This window comes from Myotis davidii, unplaced genomic scaffold, assembly GCF_000327345.1.
Source record: "Myotis davidii unplaced genomic scaffold, ASM32734v1 scaffold847, whole genome shotgun sequence".
Lineage (NCBI taxonomy): Eukaryota > Metazoa > Chordata > Mammalia > Chiroptera > Vespertilionidae > Myotis > Myotis davidii.
In genome coordinates this window covers 1,393,448-1,413,579 of record NW_006298049.1, presented here as the reverse complement: position 1 = coordinate 1,413,579, position 20,132 = coordinate 1,393,448, and the positions used below count along the sequence as shown (strand labels likewise).

Here is a 20,132-nt window from a genome sequence, read left to right as displayed (position 1 = left end):
AGAAACAGCAATTGGTTGTTCATTGAAGCCTATTTTCCCATGCATTCATTGGTTGTTTCTTTTTTAAAAATATATTTTATTGATTTTTTTACAGAGGGAAGGGAGAAAGATAGAGGGTTAGAAACATTGATGAGAGAGACACACCGATCAGCTGCCTCCTGCACACCCCCTCCTGGGGATGTGCCCACAACCAAGGTACATGCCCTTGACCAGAACTGCACCTGGGACCTTTCAGTCCGCAGGCTGACGCTCTATCCACTGAGCCAAACCAGTTAGGGCTCATTGGTTGTTTCTTGTATATAACCTGACTGGGGATTCAACCCGCAACCTTGGTATATGGCCAGGGCATATTAGACAATTTTAAAGTTTATTATTATTTTTTATTCTTGTATAATCAGTTAAAAATTTGGGCGGTTATTTTGAAAATTCTTCTTTGACTTGTGTTTTGGATATTGAGGTTATGTTATCAAAGACTTTTGTTTGAGACATTTTTACTGGCATTTTTATGAGTTTTAATATGAAGAAGGCTACCTACAAGTGCTAGTTTCCAAGGACAAAAATGACTCTACTTGTATATTCTAGTCTTTAAAAGTAAATACATGACCTGGCTGGTGTGGCTCAGCATTTGGGCATCAACCCATGAATCAAGAGATTGCTGGTTCGATTCCCTGTCAGGGCACATGCCTGGATTTTGGGCTTGATTCCCAGTAGGGGGCATGTAGGAGGCAGAGATCAATGATGTTTCTCTCTCATTGATGTTTCTATCTCTCTAACTCTCTCCCTTTCTCTCTCTCTAAAAATCAATTAAGGGAGAAAAAGTAAAAATAAATATATGAATACTGTATTTTTTAAAAACTGATAATAAAATTTTTCCAATAAATGATATTCCTTATCTACCTTATATCTTGAGGTTTTTATCTTCAAATAAGCCTCCGTTCAACAGAGCTCCCTACAAATCGAGGAGTCAAATAATATTATTAGAAAAATGAGCAAAGAATAAGAGATGACAACTCCCAGAAGAAGAGATGCAAAAGAACAATAAAAAGATATATGAAAATATACTCTACCTCACTAAAATTCAAGGGAATGCAATTTAAAATAGAATATCATTCTTCACCCAGCAGAGTAGTAATACCAGAATGATGAGAATATAAAAATCAAGTAGTCTCATGAAAGCCTGAACTGGTACAACTTTTTGGGAAAGAAATCTCTCAACGTATTTTAAAATGTAAGCTACATGTGCCTTTGATTCAACAATCCTCCCTTTGGGGATTCAACCAGAGTGAAGCTTGTATATAGGGACAGGTTAATTATATGAAACACACCACAAACAAGGAAAACCATGTGAATTTCTCTCCTTAGGGGACAGTGGAGTGAACACTATGCATCATGAACACAAGTGAGTTAGATCCACACAATGAGCTGGATAAATGTCTGTGACATTTGCATGTAAAACATAGTTCCATGATAATGCTTATATTTTTTAAAATCCTCAAAGATGTGATATGCATTCAGTGTTATGGGACTATCTGAAACTGCTGATATATGTGCAATTGAACTATACAAAATTGCTGATATTCAACTGTTTTGAAGCTAATAAAATGGCAATCTGATAAGTCTCAGTCTAACATAAGTTTATTACATGTTGATGAGTGTGAAAAAAAAAAATAGAATGATATACCCCAGGGCATTAATACTGGTTACTTGGGGGAGGGGAGAGAGGAGGAAAAAATAGGGAAATAAACTTCATACATCGTTGTACTGTTTTACTTGATAAAAATTTTGCAAATTATTTGTCTTTCTCTGATTGGCTTATTTTGCTTAGCATAATAATCTCCAGGTCCATCCATGCTGCCTCAAAGGGTAAGAGATCCGTCCTTTTTATAGCTGCACAGTATCCCATGGTGTCAATGTGCCACAGCTTTTTTATCCACTCATCTACTGATGGACACTTGCACTGTGACAATAAAGACTAAAAAAATAAAACTAAAAAAAATTGCAAATTAAAAATACTTAAGATGTTAAAAATTTTAAGAATGTAAAAGAAATGAGACTTTCACTGCAGATATTACTTGAAAACATATATCTAGGAGAAGAATCTATAGCAGTGGTCCATTTAACTTTATCAAATGCAGTAAACAAACAAACAAAAAAACCAAGTTCTTTCCTGGTCCCTTGCACCAAGATAGTTCAAAATAAAAATCAAACCAATTTTTGTTATTTACAAAAGGAACTTCATAACATAGAAAACAAAATTCAAATTCAGAGAACATTATTGACAAGTGAAAATAAAAATTCAGAGAGCATTATTGACAGGTGGAATAATAGGAGCATTTTACACTGCTAATGAAGAGTAAATTGCTGTAACCACTTTAAAATAACTTGGCATTACCAAATAAAGTTGAACAATGCATATTCAATGACCTTGCAACTGAACTCCAAAGTATATATCCTAGAAAAACTCCTGGATGAGGAATAGGCGGCATATATACCACTACCAGAGCAGCATTTTCATGAGATAAAAAAGCTGCACGAAACTTGAATCCACGAATGGACAGAATGGGTAAAGTGTGGTATATTTCACACAGTGGAAGAATAATACTGTGTACTGATTAATACTAGATAATGGTAAAATGAGGGACCAATAACTACACATATTCATCTGGATCAGTGGTTCTCAACCTTCTGGTCCTTTAAATACAGTTCCTCATGCTGTCACCCAACCATAAAATTATTTTCATTGCTACTTCATAACTGTAATGTTGCTGCTGTTATGAATCGTCATGTAAATATCTGATATGCCGGATGGTCTTAGGCGACCCCTGTGAAAGGGTCATTCGACCACCAAAGGGGTCGCGACCCACAGGTTGAGAACCGCCGATTTGGAGGAATCTCAAAACATAATGTTAGGTAAAAATTCAAACCAGAGAAAAAGCATGATTCCATTTCAAAAACAGCCACATTAATATAAGAAAAATCAGGAGAATGAAAAATCAAAAGTCTCCTTTCTAGGACAGAGAAGAAAGGAGGAAGGGGTTAGGGGAAGGCAAACAGAAGTCTTTAAAAGTGATACCGATCACTGTTTCTATGAGACTGTTTTTGTTTTGTTTGCTTGTCTGGTCTTTAGATTTCGCACATAAGTGAAACCATGCAGTATTTGTCCTTCTCTGACTTATTTCACTTAGCATGATACCTTCTAGAGCAGTGGTTCTCAACCCTCCTAATGCCGTGACCCTTTAATACAGTTCCTCATGTTGTGGTGACCCCCAACCATAAAATTATTTTCGTTGCTACTTCATCACTGTAATTTTGCTACTGTTATTTTGCTACTGTTATGAATCGTAATGTAAATATCTGATATGCAGGATGTATTTTCAGTGTTCGTGACCCACAGGTTGAGAACCGCTGTTCTAGAGCCACCCATGTTGTCGCAAATGGCAAGATTTCATTCTTTTTTACTGCTGTGTAATATTCCACTGTATATACATGCACACACCCTATATCTTCTCTATTCATTCATGAATTGGGTGAAAAGGGGAAGGGAAACATAGTCAATAATACTGTGATAAGTTCACATGGATTCAGATGATTACTAGAACCAGTGGGGTGATTACACTGTAAGGTACAAAAATTTTGAATCACTATATTGTACACCTAAAACTAATATAACCAATATAGAATTTTATATCAACTATATTAAACAAAAATTTAATTAAAAACAATTTCTAAGTAATACTGATTGATAAAACTGGGGGCAAAAAACAAGGAATATATGTGTGTTTGTTTAATTAATAGTCTTTAAGTGTGTGTGTGTGTGTGTGTATACATGAATGTATGTATAGCAAATTTTACACATGCACATATGCCCATGCCCATACACAGAAAGAATGTAGGTCAGTGTTGTTGGCTTGTGCCTACAAAGCCCATCCTATTACTGGAGAAGCCACTTAACCCTCTTCCAGATATATTCTGCATTGCAGATGCTTTACGTATAAATGAACAGATGTATTTCTAGAGTAATACTCAAAGGAACATCCCTCAGAGCCATCTTCTCCCAGGCCGGGATAAAACAGAAAGTTCCATAATAAGTAACATTTCTGAGTAGCATTACCTAGAGTTTGCTCTCATGCTAGGTTAATACCATTTATTCACTTTATGATTTCAACTAAATTACACCCAAACTCAAACTTTGGCTAGTAAGATTTTCAAGTATCCTGGGGGGCGGGGGAAGGAGTCTTTTCCGAATGACAATACCTGAGCCCCAGGAAACATGGATTTCTTGGGAATAGACCGGGTGGAGCTCTGTTTCCAGCTATGACAATGTGAGTCCTGAATCAGCAGCTGGGAGCATTCTGAACAGGGCCGCGTTTCACCAGGTGAAGGAAGACATTAGAAAGGGAGGAAGTCTGCCCTTGTTCCCACCCCCGACAGCTGTGTGAAACCAGTACTAATTCAGAGCCGCTGGCTTCTTTTCCTTTCCAAGGATTATTCTGAGTATTTGAATTTCTGTACTTAACTCTATCTACTGCTGCTAGGATTTAGTAAATAATCTGATTTAGCTAAGATGCTTTGCTGACAGGATATCCTGTATCTAGTTTAACTAACTAAGGCTAGAGGAAGCGGGGGTGGGGGGTTGATTAGATAATCTGAATACGTGTTATTTGTAAAAGGAAAGGAAAAGACAAAAAGTCAAGGTAGCTACAGGCCCTTTATTATCTCAAGTAAATCAAAATAACATGATACTAAACTAGCTCCCAAAATACCACTCACTGCAGATGTGACTTTCTTACTTCCTAATGCCAGCAAGTTCCACTTTGTGCTCAAGACCTGGAAAAGCAGGGGCAGCAAATCAATGAGGTAAACAGCTGTAAGTGTTCTCTTTAGCAAACAAAAGGAGAGAAACTAAGTTTACTGCTGCTCTTGCATATTTTTATCCAAGCGAAGTTTCACAGATTGCTTTTTAAAAGTAACAGCCCTATTGAAATATAGTACACACACTATAAAATTCACTCTTTGAAAGTATACCATTCAGGAATTTTTAGAATACTTACAGAGTTGTGCATCTATCACCACTTTCAAATTCCAAACATTTTCAAGAGAAAACCGTACCCATCAGCAGTCATTCCCCACCCCCCACTTCCCTACCCTCCAGCCCCCTAGCCCTTATCCCCTGCAACCAGTCATCTACTGTCTGTCTCTATGGATTTGCCTACACTGGACATTTCAAGAAATCAAATAATAATGTGGACTGTTGTGTCTGGTTTCTTTCATTGAGTATAATCTTCTCAAGGTTTGTCCACGTTGCAAGCATGAGTCAGTATTTCAAGCATGAGTCAGTATTTCATTTTTATGGCAAATGGAGGGGAGGGCAGTTGGGGGCGATTGGGCCAGCAGGGGAGAAGTTAGGCATCGATCAGGTTGGCAGGGGAGTGGTTAGGGGGTGATCAGGCTGGCAGGCAGAAGCAATTAGGGGCAATCAGGCAGGTAGACAGGCGAGCGGTTGGGAGTCAGCAGTCCCAGATTGTGAGAGGGGTCCCAGATTGGAGAGGGTGCAGGCTGGGCTGAGGGACACCCTCCCCCAGTGCACGAATTTCATGCACTGGGCCTCTAGTATTATATAACTGCATTTATATAAAATTCTAGAAAATGCAAATTCTTCTAAAGTGACAAAGCAGATCAGTTGCCTGAAGATGAGGTTGGGAAGGAGATCTCCTTACTGGACATGAGGAAACTCTGGACGGCTATGCTCATTACCTTGATTGTGGCAATAGTTTTATGGGTTATGCATTCAAAATACATCAACTTTAAATACGTACCATTTTCTGTATGTCAATAATATCTCATGTTAATTATAGCCCATAAAGCTGTTAAGAAGCAATATTACTTAAAAAGTGAGCACAAAAGTGCTTGAATGAGTACTGTGTGAAAGCCACTGTCTTCATTTTCCATAGAAGGTTTCAATTAATTTTATAATAAGTTGAAGTATTGTCATTTTGCACATGAGGAGACCCGAGACTGAGGTAATTCAGTAATTTGCCAAGGCGGCTGCAGTCCGTATTAAGCTGAGACCTCTTATTCTTAACAACCAAATCCATGTTCTTTTCACTATGCCACACTGCCTCTCACAGTTTCTATTACAGACACAACTCTTGTCTGAAAGCCCTGGGTCTGAAGTCCCTGGCTCTGAAACCCCAGAATTTCCAAAGTCAGGGAATTTTCTGGGCCATAGAAGAGTTTTACAATTTAGAGTGTGGCATTCCAAATTCCTTTTCTTTTGCCCATCATCATGCTGCCACAAATACCTCTCCAATTATGGTCATTTACTCAATTCAGTTGATTTAATCACCTTCACCCGGTCAGAGTGGTTAATCTGGATTAGATCAAGGCAAGTTACCCTGGCCCATGGGTCAAAGGACTGACAATAGTTAATCTGAGATGAAAAGCAAACTGGACAAAACAACAAAAAAAGGCCATTCAACCCACTAGCTGGGCATTGTACTCCTTTGGAACAATAGTCACTCCTTTGATTAGAGGAGACCCAAGGATGGGGACTACTCAGAGCTGCTATCTACTTTTTGCTGCCCTTTTCACCAAACTTGAACTTTAAGTTGAAGCTGTCAGCTCATCTCTAAATAGGTCAAGCATGAGGGTGGTTTCCCGCCTCCAGGTTATCTTTCACAAACAACGGAACTCCACCCAAATGCTATCATTGTGTTGAGGCCCATTTGAACGTGAGCTATGACTTGGATTAAGTAAAATTAATTAAAAAGTGAAAGTTGGTTGAAACAATTTCTTTTTGTAAGAAAGTTAGATTTGGGAGAGGAAAGGGTGCCATTTCTTTCACACAAGACTTTCATAATGAAGGTTAACTGTGCTGGGTATTGTATGTCCCACTTGCCCTTCCAGAGTCAGCCCCCATTCTGCTCCACCCAGTTCTCCACCCTAGGAGACTAAACAGTATGGACTCAGCAGCAGGCTACCTTGTTCCTCGTCTTCCCGTTGGGTTTGGTCAATGGGAACACAAGCAAATCAGTAGGAGAGAGGAGAATCATTTCAGGGTATTTGTTTTCTGGGATCCCTGCCTGAAGTGTCCTTATAATCCAGCTGCCCCCTTTTCCTGGAGGCTGCAGCTCCACTCAGGAGGTCCTCTCCTCCCAGTCCACGTCCCTTCAGGCCAACTGGTGGGAAAGGAGCCCAAGAGACGTGCCCTCACTCGCACTTTCCCTTTACTCTCTCCCCCTCCCCCCGAGTTTGTAAGCGTTCTCTTTATTAAGCTCTGCTAAAATCAATCAACTTGAAGTTGTCAACTGTTTCCAATGCTGCTGACATTTTCTGAGGGCTATTCAGAAAATGAACTCATCCCAAGTCCTCAGTTGATATGAAAACACTGACCTTCATGGGGTTGATGTCACACCCACACAAAGATAAACACTGGATAGGTAAAGTGCGGTCAAACGGCAGTGACTCAACCTTACTGCACTGGCCACTGTGCAGTTCGAAGGCATATTCACATGGATTACAGGAACAGTAAAGGTAGTGGATACGTTTCTCAGATTTTAAAATGTAAGCAATGTAAAACACGTTCAGGTTGCTATATCATGCTTCCTCACGCTTATAAATCATATTTCCAAGGTGATCATATTTCAAACTTGCTCCATATGCTATTCTACTTAGATTGAGACTCTAAACCAGGGGTGGGCAAACTTTTTGACTCGAGGGCCACAATGGGTTCTTAAACTGGACTGGAGGGCCGGAACAAAAGCATGGATGGAGTGTTTGTGTGAACTAATATAAATTCAAAGTAAACATCATTACATAAAAGGGTACGGTCCTTTTTTTTTTTTTTTTTTAGTTTTATTCATTTCAAACGGGCCGGATCCGGCCCGCGGGCCGTAGTTTGCCCACGGCTGCTCTAAACCCACTTTGGGGGTGGGGGTCTAATTATCAAATATGAAGAAAGAGACATTTGCTACAACAAAAACTGCCTAGTGGCAAATCTATGAGAAAGAACAGATTTCAGAGATACTATCTGTTTACCTTCACAGAGAGGTATTTCATATGTAGTACAAATGCTATGAAAGTGACAGATGATCCCTATCCATGAATACACTATGATCTCAAGTAGATTTTGATTACTTAGAGCTTGGGTCAAAGATATAGAGCCTGGCTGGCATGGCTCAGTGGTTAAGTGTCGACCTGTGAACCAGGAGGTCACAGTTTGATTCTGGTCAGGGCACATGCCCAGGTTGCAGACTTGATCCCTGGTAGGGGGCATGCAGGAGGCAGCTGGTCAATGATTCTCTCTCATCATTGATGTTTCTATCTCTCTTTCCTTTTCCCTTCCTCTATGAAGCCAATAAAAAATATATATATATATTTTAAAAGATATAGGTCCTTTAACAAAAACAATGGATCTTGATCCCATCTAAGCTCAAAACAACTAACCTCCCATCCCTGGAATCACCCCAACTATAGCTCTCCCAAATGAAGTATACCTAGAATAGCTACTTTGTTTTATTTTCTTTGATGACTTTTCTCTGAGGAAGCCAAAATGTCGTTTAGCATGAATCTGTAAAGCTCTTTTAAGTAAAAAAGCTAAACTATTAAAATATTAATATGATGCCTTGTTCATTTTTGTTTGGTGTGTATGTGTGTGTGTTTACCATAGATTAGTCCATGATAGAAAAGAGAAATTCATTGAATCAACCTGAGTCAGCAGGTAAGAGTCATCCTTGTATTCATTATGAGAATCTGTAAGAACTTAAGAGTATTTCACAAGGAAATCTGGGGAATTCTGGCAGCTTCCATTTAATTTTGCATAGCACCAGATGGCTCTAACAAGGCTTTCCTTATTTTCCAAACGAGTGTTAATTTCATTCTTTCAATTTTTCCTAACTCAATGCAACATATCAATGAATAATACTATCTTGTATTTATACAGCATTTTACAATTTACAAAGTGCTCTCCTACTTATTATTTCAACTGATCTTTACAATGCAGCACCCCCCCCACACCCATTATCCAGTTTTGCTTTCCACAGTTTCAGTTACTCCCAGTCAACTGCAGTCTAAAAATATTACATAGAAAATTCCAGAAGTAAACAATTCATAAATTTTAAATTGCATACTGTTCTGAGTAATATGATGAAATCTCATGCCATCCAGCTCCATCCCACCCGAGACCTGAATCATTCCTTTGTTCAGAGTATCCTCACTGTATACCTACCCACGCCTTAGTCACTTAGTAGCTGTCTCAGTTATCAGATCAGACTGTCATGGTATCACAGTGCTTGTGTTCAAGCAACCCTTATGGTAGCCTAGCCCTATGCCCCAATGCCTATGTCATTCACCTCACTTCATCTCATCACATAGGCATAGTATCATTTCATATCATCCCAAGAAGAAGGGTTAGTGTAAAGATATTCTGAGGGAGAGAACACATTCAAATAACATTTATCACAGTATTCTGTTGTAATTGTTTTATTTTATGATTATTGTTGTTAATCTCTTACTGTGCCCAGTTCATAAATTAAACTTTATCATATGTATAAGGAAAAATAGTGTACATAGTATTTGGTACTATCCGAGGTTTCAGGCATCCACTGGGGGTCTTGGATTGTGTCCCTTGTGGGTAAGTGGGGACTACTGTAGTTCAGGTGTAGTCAGGGCAAATATTATACCCCCCATTTTACAGATGAGGAAACAAAGGCCTGGAGATATTAGTTAAGACCCTTTTAGTTGCAACTTAAATTTGCTTAGGCAAAAATATGGAAATGTATTGGCTCACATCAACTGGATTCGTGGACTCTCACTGTTACTATGTTCTCTGCTTTTATCTGTCTCTGTCTTTCTGTCTGTATCTCGTCCCCTCTGCGCATTAGCCTTCATTCTCTCAACAGACTGAAACATGGTCTTACGTGCCTCTTACTGTCTTGGAACCTCTCTTCCCTCAACTTGAGTTGGAAAATTCCAGCGGAAGAACCTATTGTCCACCCTTTGAACCAGCTCCTGTGGTTGAGGCTTCCCCTCTTGGGTCAAGTCCCCGCCCCTGTGGCCCGTATTACCCAAACAAACAAACAAAACAGGAATAGGCATAGCCAGGGAGGAAGCTGTAGGGAGAGAGCCAGCCACCCTAATTTGCATGTACTTCATTAAACAATCTGCCCAGGGGACAGAATCAGAACAACTGCGATCTTTCATCTTTCAACTGCAAACCGAGCTCAGTTCCCCTTCACTTCGCAGCTTGTCACTGCCGGAGCCACAGCGTGTTCCTGGGCCTGGCGCTTCCGGTTCCCGCAGTTACCCGCGTGGATTGCGGGAGTACAACCGGGAAAAGGCTCCTGCTCTAGTGCTGATCCTGTCACTCTTCAGCTGTGCTTGTGGGCAAGTTACTTAACCTCCTGGAACCACAGCTTCCTCCTTGGTAAAGTCAAGTAAACAATCGCTGCGTCACAGGGTCATCAAAAGGATAAAGGCAGCTCATGTGCTCCGGATGCCTTGGAAAACCATAAAGCACTACCTTAAGGTTTATTCCTTAAATTCTGCATGCAAACTCTAGGGAGACTAAAATTCCACATTGGCATTTTTCAGTTATGGTTCTCTCTGCCACCAGCCCTCTGAGAGCATCACGGTGGTTCTGACATTTTTACTTTTTTCGGTTTTAAAAGACACATTTCAAAAAGAAGTCTCCCATAGAGTTTCCAAATTAAAAGATGTCCTTCAGAAGAGAAGCTCAGGAACAGATGGTTTAATGGCACTTATCACAGTCACCTTTCCAGTACGGATTAACCAGGAGTTAAAAAATTTCTGAAACAAGAAACTATTAACAGTGGTTACCTCTAGGGAGTGAGGCTACAAGTTGGTGTTTGGAAAGAAACTTCTGGTTTTCATTTATTCCCATGTCTACTACCCCAATTTTTAAAATCTTACACATAAATTCATAATAAAAAACAATTAAAAAAATTAAAAGCATGGTTATCAGAGAAAAGAAATATAGTACATAACCAGTATAGTGTCTAACATCAAAAACTTTCAATACATTCTTGTTTGTTGATCATACTGGGTATTTCTAGTTACTACCTACCCAGCAAAGTAAAATCAACTTCACTAGAATAAAAGCCAGCTTGCATCTCTGTGAATGTATGTTTTCCATTAATCATTTTGTTAGGAATGCTCATTACCACCTGCTGAGGAGATGGTTTTAAATTCTTACACCTTCACACACTAACAATGAAACCTACTTCCTTAATTCCCAGTTATAAAGCACAGTGCATGCGGCTGCCTCTCAGCTCTTGCCACTATTCTTGGAAGCTCACTTCCTTGCAAATAGTAGAGGATGCTGGGCTTCTAGGAACCATGCTAGTTTATAGCTGGGGGTTTGCATGATATTTTCTAAGAAATTAAAGGTTATACAGCAGCATAGGCCCAAGCTAAAAGACAGATTTAAATAGTATTTTTTTCAAAATGATGCAATGGCTACGAAGTTTGGATGCTAAGCACTGGCTAAGTGCTATACTGGTTGCCTAGTTACATCTCTGTAGAAAGGTCAAAATAGTTGTCTCTGAATCTAGGAGGAATCAAAAACCTTAACATTTCATCATTAAACCAAAGACTGTGTAGAAACCCAATAGAGTTCATCCCTTAAATGAATCGCCATCAGACTTTGATCAGGTGACAGCCCTGGAGGCTATCTAAGGAGACATGTTCCTAAAAACATTTCTTTATATGAAATTTGTTTTCATGCTCACAGTTCACTAAAGTTATCACATCTTTCCATCTTATCATATCCAATTGTGATCTGCTACCATAGGATATTAAAAAAGTTTCCAGCTTCAATGACATAACCTCTATCCCATGAGGGTGGAAGAAAGTCCACTGTTTTGAATTGTTTTACTTAAAAAACAAATTTTTATTGTGATCAACTTTGTAAAGTATAGGCCAGTCTATATTCCAATAGCAAAAATTATACATCTTAATTTTTATACTCACCTGAGGATATGTTTATTGATTTTTAAAGAGAGAGGGTGTGTGTGTGAGAGAGAAACATCGATCAGTTGCCTACTGTATGTACCCTGACTGGGAATCAAACCTGCAACCTAGGTATGTGCCCTGACCAAAAATTGAACCTGTAATCTTTGGTGTATAGGATGATGCTCCAACCAAATGAGCCACCCAACCAGCTATATATCTTAATAATAAACAACCAGTGTCTTAATTCTCAGAGATGTTTCTTTTCTACCTCCTTGAAATTTTCTGCATTAGTTCTGCCTTGCAGACATGTTGAAGTCCAAATATCTCCCAGTAATGGGACAGAATAGATAACAATTTTGGTCTAGAAATTTAATGTGAGGGAATTAAAATGGGTACAGACTTCTTCCAGAATTTTAAGATAAGGAAAAACAGTTTCTTACAAAAAAATCCCTTTAAGTTCAATTGATATATTTTTAATTGGAAAATTCACATAGTATTTACCATCTTAAAGTGTATAATTCAAAGGCATTTAGTACATTCACAAGGCTGTGTAGTCATCACTTACATATAATTTCTAGAGCCTTTCCACTGTCCCTGTGGTTGGCAAACTGCAGCTTGCGAGCCACATGTGGCTCTTTGGCCCCTTGAGTGTGGCTCTTCCACAAAATACCACGTGCGGGCACGCATACAGTGTGATTGAAACTTTGTGGCCCATGCGCAGAAGTCGGTTTTCGGCCTGGGCGAGTGTATTTTGAAGAAGTACTGTTGATTTTTGGCTCTGTTGACTAATGAGTTTGCCGACCACTGCAAAGAAACCCTATACCTGGAGGAGTCATTTGGATCTCATTTATACTTACTCTCTAATTTCTCTTCAGAAAAGAATAAAATATTCAGTTTAAATGACAACATCATGATTTGACCTGCTTTCATTTCTGCTACAACTTGTCACAAAAAACAGCAGAAGTTCAAAGATGAAATGAGGCTGGTATTAAAATAAAACCAAGATTGGGAGTCCTACAGGAAAAGAACCCCAAAAAGGGATTGAGGAGAATATCAAATTAATTCACAATTCTAACCATTACCTACCTTTGTCAGAAACCCAGATCCTACCCTCCATGACTGACAGTGCTCAATCTTTTTGTGGACCAAAAAAAAGAATGAAAAATTGAAAGAGAATCCTTTGTACCTATAACTAGGACAGTTTGGAAGATAGGGGACAAATACATACATACATACATACATACACAAACCACAACCAACTCTAAAAGTCAAATGTCTATTCTGGAAAGATCTAATTTATTGCTCTTTCAGGTACACTTACAGTCCTCTGCTTAGTCCCTGTGACTTAGAGAGCAAAAATCTCTATGGAGGCCATAGAAATGTAAGGGATGAGGGCCTCGGACCGTTAGTATTCCTGTTTTCTCAAGCTGACTTTGCTATGGATACAGCCACTTACATCATTAAGTAGTTTATGCTCTACAACTGGGAGGTCAGAAAGCATCAAGTTCTTGGTGCTGGATAAGACTCCAAGACATTATCCACTCTAATCCCTTCCCCTGGAGCATTCAAGTTAAACTTCCTAATATTTATCTATTCCTGAATGAATAGTCTATGCTGTTTTTTAAGGGGGGGAGGGGGAGGAGAATTCTACAAAAGGCAGAATTCAAACTAAGAGAGCTTTGTGATGTTTTGGGAAACTTAGATCGTATAACTTCCATACGTGCTGACTTGCTGAGAAAGATTCAACGAGGTCCTGTAGTCACCTCCATAATGAAATCACCAAAGCTGTGAACATCTGAGACATCTTGCAACCGTTTGCTGGTGACACTGGAGAATGGCAAGGGCAGGCTATGGCGTATAATATTTCAAAAAATGGTGCTTGTTCTTAGGTGTGAATCTTAGTGTTGTTGTTTTAAGTTGATATGGGCAAACATATATATGGATACAGATTTTCGAAGACTTAGATTCACCGTTATTGTCAACCCAAACCTTGAGGGTTGTTGTCATTGTTTAATTCAATCAACATTTCTATTTTAATTCATCAACATGACAGCCACTTTCCACCAGAGCCATTTGTTAGGCATCTGGGTTGGCCAACTGTTCCGATCTGTCCCGAGATTCTCTTCGTTTCAGCACTGAAGGTCCCACGTGCAAGGATCACCTCAGTTCAACAAACAAGGATGGTGTGTTACTCTCCTGCGAGCCCTAGCTTTGGCCTTCAGATCTGCATTGCTGAAGGGTCTAGAAGTGGATAGAAAGGGGATTGCTACAAAAAATAGGTGAAAAACAAATTAAATCTCCATAAGAAAACTCTGACTACATTCTATTCCAGAGATGGTCTTCAAAAAAACTTCGATTCATTTCATTCACTAGGTTAAGAAATGCTTTCTTACTTTGTTGGGGATGACCTACCTAATGTATGGAGGAAATGAAACCATCCCTAGAAATTAGTAAATACTGCTACAGTGAGGTTCTGAAATAGTATGTTATTTTTATCCTTCAATTTTCACATTTTAGAGCCTAATAAATAAAGTATAAGGTGGCAGGCAGACATAACAGCATGAAATAAAAATCTCACATTTCTTTGCTGCTATTCAAAGACCTTGGAACCTGCACACTGTAGGCAAACTTTTCTGAGTTGGAGAAGTGCCAAAAGCAGCACTCTCCAGAGGCCACACCGAGAGTACCAGAAAGTCTGGCCAAGAATGGAGCCCTTGGACTTCAACCTGTCAGCTCGACCCCAGGCCAAACACTCCAAGAAAACCAAAAGCCTCCAGTGCCTCTATCTAGAAAACAGGAGTTGCAGAATCAAGACAAGGACCTGCTCCATCAATTTAGGAACCCTAAGGCTTCTCAACCCAAACAATAAAATGTTAGATCATCTTATCTCTGCTCCCAGAAGCACTTCTACCTTCTAAAGAGATTAGAACAATTAATTACTTTGGAGTAGGCAGAATAATAGCCCCCAAATACGAACATGTCCTAATCCCTCGAACCCATCACTGTGTAACCTTACGTGGATAAAGGGACTTTGAAGATGTGATTAAATTAAGGACACTGAGAAGGGGAGATTATCCTAGATGATCCAGGTGTTCCAAATCTTATGACATGGGTCTTTAAAATAAAATAAAAAACTTTTCTGGCTGAGTTCAGAATTAGATGTAATTATGGTAGAAAGACAGAGATGCAATTTTGTGGCCTTTAAAGATGGGGGAAATCAGACCCTAGAAGCCATAAAAGTCAAAGAAATGAATTCTTCCCGAAAGGGACTCAGCTCTGTTGACACTGCTTTTAGCCCAGTGAGATCTCTGCACAACTGAGATCTCTGCACACCTAACCTGCAGAACTGTAAAATAATAAAATTGCCTCATTTTATATCAGTGTGTGACAACTGGTTACAGTAGCAACAGGAAGTAAAAATATTCTTCATCATTGCTGCTATTTAATTTGCATGAGGCCTTAGTAGTATTTTGATTTAAGCCCCAATATTTGACTGCTGCTCACCTAGTGTTTCATTTTTGCGTCTCTGCATAGACTTAAAAAACAGACTTTAGTGCGAGGACAATTATGCTCGCAATCCCTATGACAGTACAAAACACCGCTTCCTTTCACACGTCTGTCTTCCTTTAGTTTGTTAGCACGGAGACCACTCACATAAGGAACCACTGAGCATAACTGAAACCAATAATTTTGCAAGGAGCAAAAACGCTTCTAGGTGAGAGTAGAAAATGCCAAGTCACCTCTTTAAAGTTGTACGCTAACACGCAGTAGTTTCCAATGAACCTAACTATCACAATGACTGGAAGATGCCCCTGGCCTTATGTGAGCCAAGGACAGGATCACAAAGAGCACAGTGAAGAACGGTCCCATTCAACATGCCTGCAGCCCCCATTGAGAAATTCTGCTTGGATGGATTTAACCTATTTAAAAACATGTATTAGCCTGGAAGAAATCAATCCCAATATTAGGCAAAGAATATCAAATACTTATATAACAGTCTTCATTATTAGTAATATTTGGTAGAATGTAGGGACAACTCAACCCTCACCTGTAAGATATTAAACACTAAATTCCAAAAGAACCTCCTTATGGAGTAGCAAAAGTATACATGATCTTAAAAGCAGAAACACACACACAGGCCTTCTGTTTAATAAGCTCTAGACCAGAGATTCTCAGTCCTGGCTGGGAAGCTTTTAAAAACTTCAGATATCCAAGGCCCCACCCCCAGAATTCTGATTCACCTGGTTTGGGGAGGGTCTGCACCTGAACTTTGAAACTCTTCCCTGGAGATTCTGATGTGCAGCCAGGACTGGGAACCACTGCTCCGTCCCCACCTATGAGCAGCCTCCGGACATAGCTACCTGGGCGTGGCCACTCCATGGAGTTGAAGCCTCTTCCTGTATTCGTAGCCCAGTTGTCACGACCCATATCATCGCCCAAAAGGGAGATCTGGCAGTTACTCCAGATGTCTTCCTTCCTTTACTTCTCATCCTTAATCAGCAATTCCATCAGTTCTCCCATATCAGCCCTTCATTTCCAAACCCAAGATCTACTGGCCTCCCTTTCATTAGTCTCTCTCCACGGCTTTATACGTTACTCTGCAGCCTAAGGAATTATCCTTAAAAAGAATCATGTGCCCTTCTCTGTCTTCCCACCCAAACTAGAATCCACTCTTGAGCTCGGCCCTGGAGCCCTGCCCAAGCTTCATCGGCCTGCTTCTCAAGCCACATCTCTGTAGTAGGCCACTTCCCAACCATGCGTGGCCATTGTAAACTTCTAAAGGTTCCACTGTGCTCTTCGGGGCCTTGTACTTCCATGCAATTCCTTATTCCCAGAATTCCTTTCTATATCTTTTCTGATAGATGGCACTTCATGTCCTAGCTCAGATAAATGCGTCTTGGTCCATCAAGCCTCTCACCAAACTCCCCGCCACATTAGTCCTGTCCTCTCTTACCCAGAGCCCTCTGCTCAGAGACCTCCTACTTGCAAGCTTCTCTCTCCCAAGAGACTGAGCAACTCTGGGGCAAGGCCTGTGTGTTTTCCATCTTCACATTCCCAGCATCTGCCATTCACTCATAGGTTCATTCATTCAACAACTGTATTGAATATATAACAAGTGCCGGACACCTTGCTAGACACGAAAGGCAAAATGCTTTCTCAGAGCTTATATTCTTGAAAGGGAGGCAGGTAACTGAACAAATATTTATGTTAAAATAAGGAAGTACATGAGAGGGTTGGGAAAGTGTTTTGTGTTTTTAAGTTTCCAGTACATTCAGAAGTGAAAAAATGGCAAAATAGGTGTTAAAAATCGTGGCATATTTTACAGATTTACATTTAACAATTAAAGTTATGAGTGTCATCTTTTAATTTTGTCAGAGTATCTCTGACAGATAACCTCATTTGGAGATGTCAGAAGTCCAAATTTGAGGACTTCATAAATGTGAGGTGGGGGAGATGGGCTCTCTTATTCTAAGAAGGTTCTGACACTAGTAAATAATAAATATTTGCTGAAAGAATAAATGGATGAATGACTAGCTCCAGTAAACTAAGTCAGGTTATAAGTAGGTTTTATTTCTTATTAGTATTTTACTGTAGCCACTAAATAATTACGTAAGTACATATTAAAGATTCAACAACCAAATTCAAGCCACTGTCATATAATCCAATGGGAAAAGAAGAGAAGTGGATGGGGTATAAATAAAATTATACTGGCTGTGAGTTGATAATTATTAAAATTAAATGAATAGGGTTATGGACAGTCATTATATTATTCTCTTGATTTGGGTATGTGCTTGTAATTTTTCATAATAAAGTGAAATTTAAAAAGAGGGGATAGCAATCCAAGTCACTGTCTAGAGGAAACTGTATATCTTGGTTGGGAAGAACACACACATTATCACCTGTCTCAGCAACCTGGAGACCCGAAGATTACAATGGCTTTAGCTGGTCTCAAAGCCAAGTCAGCTTCTTCAAGGAGAAACCCCGCCAGCATTAAACTGCCCTTTTAATGTAGTTGTTGCTTCTGGAAATGTCCTTACAATGTCTACAGCCAATCTGTTAAGAACAGGGCTCACAATCTCTGATCTACCTAACATCTCCCGTTCACAGGGCACGTTCTCAACAGCTGCAACCACGTAGCCGTGTTTAGTGCCACGGGAACACATTTTATTAAGGCGGCGACTGCAAAGGCTCTCCCACTCGGGTGTTAGAAGAAAATCGGGGAATCTGAGTGAGAAATCTGGTTTAAACTATCAAGGGGAGCCATTTTTCCCCTTTAAATCCCGAAGTCATGTCAATATTGCTACAGAGGCTGTGAATGTTTGATAAATATCACATGTTCAATGCTTTCCTCTATAGCATCACTTCAGACACTTATTTTCCCTGGAACTTCTGGTGAGATTCAAGATGCTGGAGGAAAACACTTCAGAAGCCTTACCTTCTCAGTGCCCGAAGCCTGAGGCTCCCTGGACGATCCTGGCTGTCAAGAAAGCAGAGAGGAAAATGAGTTTAGAAAAAGGAGAACTAACATGATACATACGAGCTGAACAAGCAAATGAATGTTTCTGTAAGTGGGATGTGGTGGCGATGGCCACGTGGCTCGAAGAGCAGGAAGGTCTGATAGGTTTATACTTCTGAGTCAAGAAGTAGACATCTTGTTAACTCTTTTTTTTTTTGAGATATATTTGTGAAAATAGGAGCTCCTTTCTTTGTGAACGTCCCTAGCCTGCAAGAAAACATGAAAGTGCAAAGTTGGGGGTCCTGGGGGAAGCAGAGTTCTTCGTGACAGAGGCCGTGCACCAGGGAGATGAATAAAAACAAGCTTTGCCCCTGACCTAACCCGATTGGCTCCCGGCAGGACCCACGTGGAAGGAGCACACTCCTTCTCCAGGTGTTGGGGGTGGAGTGGGAGTTCCATTTGTGTGTATCTAACACTTTAAGAGGGTGGATAGACAAGTGAGTGGTTATAAAAGCATCTTTAGCAGCCAAAGCTTCTGGGAGCTGTTTAAAAGTAGAGATTCCTATACACCAAGGCCCTCGTGACCTCTGAGGATGGTGAGCAGATTTGTGGGCTAATTTTGCCTACAGCCCAAATATGGTGCATCTCTAAGGCAGTTCCTACATTCAGGAGCTTCTTTACTGCTGAAAAGCTCCCCAGGACCCAGCTCAAAGGGAATCACCTCTGCCCCCGGAAGTGCTTTATCAGTTCTCTTTTGTTGTGTCTCAGAACAAAGAGGTGCCTCACATCTAAAGTACTGACTAAGGGTGAAAACCCAGTTCACATTGCATCCTAATGAACATCAATGTCTCTAGCGATCTCACTTTGCTTAAGACTGGCACATGGGCTTTAGTCTCAACCCAACCAACCATAGTCCCAGAGGACTTTCAGGAATCATGTTTTTAAATAAACCAACATTATTAGGAAACTATTACCATGATTAATGGCAGCAAAGGAATAAAAAAAAAGCACAAGGTAAGGGCAAAAACAACCTATTTTCAGAGAATGAACCCTAGAGAGAACAGTGATTAGTGGACCAGCAAAATGAGCCTGTGCAGGGCGCTGCAGCACTCTCATGTGCTATTGGCAATAGCATGAATCAGCACAAATTCTTTGGAAAGCAGTTTGGCAGCATTTTGCAAGATCCTCAAATATATTCTCAATCATTTTCTTAGTGATGCTACTCCTTAACTTTGTTCAAAAATAAATAAAATCCAAAGTGTAGACAATAAATTATTACCATGTGTTAAAAAATAGACTAAATATCAAATACAATTAAATATCAAATATTTATTTATATTAAATAAAACAAAAACTCTACATGATAGAACTTTAAAACAGTGAATAAAAAAAATTTTAAACAATGAAAAAAGGCACATCTTATCTAATAAAAGAGAAGCATGCAAATTGACCATACCTCTGCTACACTCACAAGCCATGCCCACCAGACACGCCCACCAGCCAATCAGGAGCGAGTATGCAAATAAGCCCAACCAAGATGGCAGTGGCCACAGAGCTGGGGTGAACAGGAGGCTTGGGTTGTGCCCGGTGATGGAGGAAGCCAAGCTTCCTGCCTGCCCTGGCGGCACTGGGCTCCGCTCAAGGCTACAAAGTTTCAATTATAGAAGATAAACAAACCCCAGGGGGGAAAAAAAGAAAAAAAGTT

The 20,132-nt window shown here is 39.9% G+C and overlaps 1 protein-coding gene across 1 annotated transcript in view; it reads right to left on the bottom strand.

Annotated features, from left to right (window-relative positions):
* GNG2 (guanine nucleotide binding protein (G protein), gamma 2) overlaps positions 1 to 20,132 on the bottom strand; it is a 110,523-nt gene that overhangs the window by 69,731 nt on the left and 20,660 nt on the right. The window contains exon 2 of the mRNA XM_006773787.2: positions 18,407 to 18,448. The gene's annotated coding sequence lies outside the window, so the exon portion shown is untranslated. The remainder of the gene's footprint in view (positions 1 to 18,406; positions 18,449 to 20,132) is intronic.